This window comes from Alligator sinensis, unplaced genomic scaffold (genome assembly GCF_000455745.1).
Source record: "Alligator sinensis unplaced genomic scaffold, ASM45574v1 scaffold869_1, whole genome shotgun sequence".
Classification (NCBI taxonomy): domain Eukaryota; kingdom Metazoa; phylum Chordata; order Crocodylia; family Alligatoridae; genus Alligator; species Alligator sinensis.
Genome location: NW_005842159.1, coordinates 853,271 through 859,542, shown reverse-complemented (window position 1 = coordinate 859,542; position 6,272 = coordinate 853,271).

Here is a 6,272-nt window from a genome sequence, read left to right as displayed (position 1 = left end):
GATGCACGATAAAGTGCCATTGGCTTTTTTGATGGCTTCGTCACACTGCCAACTCATGTTCATCTTGGTGTCTCTGCTAGGACTCCAAGATCCCTTTCCACTTCCGTGCCACCCAGCAGGTCATTCCCTAGGCTGTAGGTGTGCTGGACATTTTTCCTCCCTAGGTGCAGCACTTTGCATTTCTCCTTGTTGAATTGCATTTTGTTGTTTTCTGCCCACTTGTCCAATCTATCCAGGTCTGCTTGCAGCTGTTCCCTGCCCTCTGGCGTGTTCACTTGTCCCCACAGTTTTGTGTCATCCACAAGCTTGAACAGAGTACACTTCACTCGAGGTTCACTTCACTCACAGTCCAAGTCGCTGATGAAGACATTGAAGAGTATCGGTCCTAGGACCGAGCCCTGCGGGACCCCACTGCCCACACCCTTCCAGGTCAAAACCGACCCATCCACCACGACTCTTTGGGTGCGACCCTATAGCCAATTTGCCACCCACTGGACTGTGTAGTCATCCAAGTCACAGCCTCTTAACTTGTTCACCAGTATGGGGTGGGATACCGTATCGAAGGCCTTCCTGAAGTCTAAGTATACGACATCCACCCCTACTCCTACGTCCAGGTGTTTCGTAACCTGGTCATAAAAAGAGACTAGATTAGCTAGGCATGATCTGCCTGCTACGAACCCGTGCTGGTTTCCCCTCAGCATAATTTGTCCTGCCGGGCTCTCGCAAATGTGAGCTTTGATAATTTTTTCAAAGACTTTGCCAAGGATGGAGGTGAGACTGACTGGCCTATAGTTGCCCGGGTCCTCCTTCCTCCCCTTCTTGAAAATGGGGACCATATTGGCCCTTTTCTAGTCCTCTGGGACTTGGCCCGTGCACCATGAGAGTTCAAATATTCTCGCCAGTGGCTGTGCAATGAAGTGCTACTTCTTGTTCCCAAGTCCCTAGGTTAAGATTAACCTCAACACACCTCCACTTCTCCAAGGCTTAGTTACTGTCAGGAAAGTGCTCTTGTGGACTTCCAGGTCACCCGAGGTGAATCCGAAGTGAGGTGGCACATGATAGGCTCAAATTCCCAGACAATATACTTTATGCTCGCAGCCAAATCAAAAGATTCCTGGCAAAATCTAAAGAAATATAATAGAGCCCATTTTTTAACCCCTGAATATTATATTTGGGACCCATAGTGCATACTGTGGGCACATCTACACAAGACATTTACTGAGGGGTTGCCTAATTAGCTTTGCAGTAAATGTCTCTGTGTCTACACGTGCACCCCTCTTAGCGGACAATAAACTAAAACTACACCACAGGTTAGCTGCTGTAAATACAAGTACTATCCTGTGGTGGAATTTTTTTAGTGTGCTGCAACGCACATGTAGACACTGACAGGGGCCATAAGGGGCTTCAATGCAGGGGCTGCCTGCAGGGTAGCCCCATATCAGAGCACTCCTGTGCCCCAGCCAGCCCCTCCACAGCACATTGAGCCAGGTTGGAGCAGCCAGGGCTGCTCCAACCCAGCTCAATGTGCTGCAGTCCCAGGAGCATGTGTAACCTCAGTGCCCAGGAGCAATAAACTCTGGTGTGAATTATACTGAAGTTCATTCATTCCCATTAACTGCATGTGTAAATATGCCCTGCTCTTCGTACTTTACTCCAGCAACAGAAAGAACAATTAGCAAAAATAAATGGTCACATTGTTTACATTCTTAACATATATATTTCTTCCCAACTTTTCTGAAGGTAAATCTAAAAGCACTAAAAGCCAGTCTTCCTCAATTTTTGTAAGAGAGAAAAGTTTTTCCTTTTTGTTGCCTCTTCTTCTTTCCCTCTCCAGTTGTCAATTTTTATCTTTACCTCATATGACATTCTTATCATATTCAACCAAGTCAGGGAAAATGCAGAAGAAAAAGCTAATGTAAGGAAAAATATATGCATATTCATAAGGAAAGTATTAAGTGAGAGGAAAATAAGACCCTTAATATTCACATCTACTGAGTTACAGCAAGGACAACTATAGTCCATGGTTTTTACAACCATATAAGAAGGAAGCTGAACAAAGGAAGTGATAAACTGTATTATTATAACATATGATTGTCAAGTAATACTGTTCCCTAGATTACAAAAAATTATATTCTAAGTTTAATAAAATCAAAGTACAGCATAATGGAAGCTCTTCTATATTTCTGTTTCGAATTTACCAGTTAGCAGATAGCTATGATAGATATCTGAAGTACAGCTGGGTTGGGAAACAGTTTTACCATACCAGAAAATGTGTTATAATGTCAGAACTTTTCCCTAGTCCACATTAGGATGAACTAAGAGATATAAACACTTTCTGGACAAAATAACAATGGGACAACCCCAATCCAAAATAGCTGTTAGTGTGTAGTCAGTAAGAAGCTCAGCTATAACGTGGAAGTTTCAGTACCATGCTCTGCCTAGTTCAGGCAAATGACTAGAATCTGGTTCTCCCACATCACATTTAAGTGTCCTAACCAACAGACTGTCAGAAAGTCTGAATGAGGCTATTTCAGTCTTTGAAGCTATTTCAGTCTCTCCTGTCAGAGATATTCCATTTTGTAAAAATAATGAAATATTCATTAGGCCAGAGAGACTGAGTTTATACCTTAGTGATGAACTATAGAGATATGTGCAGACATTACATTTGAATCAACCTAGCTAGGGTTAAGTCTATCTAAAGTGCTGATCTATGCAGACATTTGGGGAGGCTAATGAGGCAAAAAGTGGCCAGCCCAATCTAAATTAGTCCACCTGAGAAGGTGAAATGAGTTAGATTGAGAATAGGTTAACCCAATCTACTAAACCTCTGCACACATTCAGTGTGCAGCCCCAGGACCGGGAACACCCAGCCACTCTCCCCAGCCCCAAGACTATGCTTTTCATACCCTCCTAACCCTGAGCTATTTTTAGCCTTCTGACCCCATGACACAACCCCCCCCAACCTCCCCTGCCACAGACTAGTCAGCCCTCCCCCCATCCCAAACTCTCCCATTGATCCTGCCCACCTTCCCCCCAACCTGAATTACTTGGATCAGGTTCCCAACACAGTTCCCAGAAAATGTGTTCATAAGCCACTCCCAATCTACAATCATGTGGTTTAAAATACATTGGTCCACTGCACCCCAATTTCACAAACATTCCTGATATATTTATTTTATTAAAAATAAGACATTGCCTCAAAAAAGTTTTGGTTTCAGCAAGTCAGCATCTTCCTATACCACTCTTATTTGGGGGACTTGCTTGAAGGAGTACATTTGTCCATCCATCTGTGTGTGGATACACTGAGGAGTGATACAGCAATGGCACAATGAATTAGCAAATGCCTTTCTTCTTACTCTCTTTAATGAAGTTACTTATATCTATGCTGGAGTTCTTTGTGATTCTATAATTACACCAGAGGTAATAGAGTTACATTAGGAATTAATATTAACCATTATCATTTATATTTGAAAAAAAGTGGTCCATTTCCTTCTAAAATAATGGTGCTAACCTTGAAACTCACTTTGGTAAATGGCTAATTAAGATAATCAAGTAGCAGCTTCTAAAATATTTAACAAATGAGACAGTAAAAGTAACATTTACTGGAAATTAAATATACAGTAAGGTCAAATTTACTTATTTTGTGTTCACAGAAGTATCTTAATTGGCACTATGGCTCTATATCACAAAACCCAGAAGTAGAACAGGAAAATAATTGACTTCAGGCTACAAATAGATTTTGATATTCGCATATTAACTAAAGAGTAATGCTTGATTTAAATTAACTACTTGAATAGTGGTTTTTAATACAATAATATCCAGGCATTTTCCACATGTAATATGCAATCATAGTCTTCAGAAGAACTGTACTGAAACAGTTTGGGGGTTTTTTCCACAGTGGGCACATCTACACATGATGTGCCCAACAGTCCTGGCAGCACACAGATCGTTTCCAACTGTACCGCACAGTGGCATTAGCATCACTGTTTGTGTCCACTGACACTACATCACCATAGCAACAAGCTATGTTGCCATAGCTCATTGCTACAGCGAAATAGCGTCTTGAGTAGATGAGCCCAGTGTCAACAACTCTTGTGTCTGATTGTGAGCATCCTGGTATCTTGCGTTTGTTTGAAGCTCAAGCTGTGGGAGTCATGGATTTATTTAACCTCAGCTTTATATTTTTTTTCATTTTTTAAATTAAGCTTCCAGTTTTCATAGTTAAAGGGGAAAAAATTGGAAACAAAAATTCTAAAGGATAAAAAACCAAAAGAGGAGACTCCCATTTCTTTGCTTTTTAATCTCAGTATTTTACCCTAATTTTGTGATTTACAGGAACTAGTTGCATGATATTCAGACTTGGAGTTAGTGATGCATTCCAGAAGAGTTTCTTCCTCTACATAAAACATGAAATTGTCAAGTGCCGAGGCCTATACAGTTCACTGAAGCCACCAGAAGCCATTGATTCCTTCATTTATTTCCTCTATATTTCAAAATTATTCCTCATAATCCTTGTCACATAGGGTTGACATGTGTCACAAGAGGCCATTATACACCATGGCAATACAGAAGCCATCAAGCATCATCTAGAAAAGGAATAATATATTTAAAACACTGTTATGTCTACTTGCTTGTTTTGTTTGATGCTGTTTCATAATTGCCAAGAGTCAACAGTTGTTCAAACAATTCATCAAAGAATGCAAAACTGCTGCTCTATCAAAGTGCAAGAAAAATGAAAGAGGTAAAACATGCACCACAGGAATGATAAATCTTCTTAGCTCATTTTACACATCAGCCCTTTTAATGCATAATTTATATGTATTTACCGGCATTTATAAAAAAAAAACCCAAAAAGTTCTATTAGAAAGAAGGCAGTCAATAATAAATCACTGGCAGAAAGAGTTTTCTAAAATATGATGTAGTGTCATTTAATGATTAGCACCCAAGACTGGGTGCTACGACTCCTGGGCTCTGTTTTCAGCCTTGCCACCAACTCACTACATGACCTTGAGCAAGTAATCCAACTATCCTTTGTCTGTTTGCCAATTTTTTTAAAAAGGAAATGCAATTACTTATCTGGGGGGAGGCTTTTTTGGCAATGTGCTTTGAGATCCTGAAGCAAATGTGCCATATAACAACTTCACTCAGGCCATCCTCCTTCATGTGGATGCCGAGACATTTTTTGACAGCCGGGAGCCTTTGTATCATACCAGCTGCTAACTGAATGGCACACTGAATACAAACAACAACATTCTGTTATATTTGGGCTTAGAGGACAGCATTTCCTGTTCAGTATGCTGGAGCATTGCTAAAATGGCTACATGCACTGGCAAGGTAAAGAAGCAAATTTATGCTCTAATTTTTATTTCATTTCTGCTGTTACAGATTTTTTTTAAACTCCAGAATCCTGCTAAATTCACTCATATTCTACTTATTCATGCTAAGGAATCCAATTCTCAAGAAAAGCAGAATGTCAGCATCTCTTACTCTAGCTTAGCCTTGAAATATAACTAAAGTTAAACAAAATTAGCTGGAGGAAAAAGAAGCATTTCTGCTATGTGTAGTTTGTGCATATTTGTAGAATTAAAATATTAAGTGGTGGATTAGTTGCCAAATGCTCTTATCCAATTAATATTCTGGTATTATAACACACATGCACAAAATACTGAGCAGAAGCAAAGTTCAGGGGATGAATGATACATGCTGCAAATGCCAAACGCATTTGAAAATAATGCCTTTCTATTGTTTTTATTACAGTAAACAATTTCCACAAAAGATAGAAGAAACAAGTTTATAAAACTGGTCTGGGACCTGAGTTTGCAATAATAACTTTCAGGGCTTTCTTCCTCATTATCTGCCAGGTGCCTTACAATCACTAGTGCAGTCCAGAGATATCAAACTCATCAGGCCCCACAGGCCAGATTGGACTCAGAGACCATGCCCACACATATCCCGCACACAGCATGGGCACTGCATGCAGAGTGCATCCCAGACTGGCTGCATGCACCACAGACAGCATGCTCCGCGGACTAGCATGTGCAACATGCAGTGTGTATCAGATCAGCTCTACATCATACAGGATCAGGGTGGACATGTACTGGGACCAATCCAGAGCGCATGCTACATGCAGCATGAGACTTATCAGTTTCATTAAAAACACAGCCAGCACTGTGGGTTCAAGATAAGGCTCCATGGGCTGGATCCAGCCTACAGGCCATATTTTTACTCTCCTGGAATACTTTATTTTCACTTTAACTCCTGTGGTGTAGGGA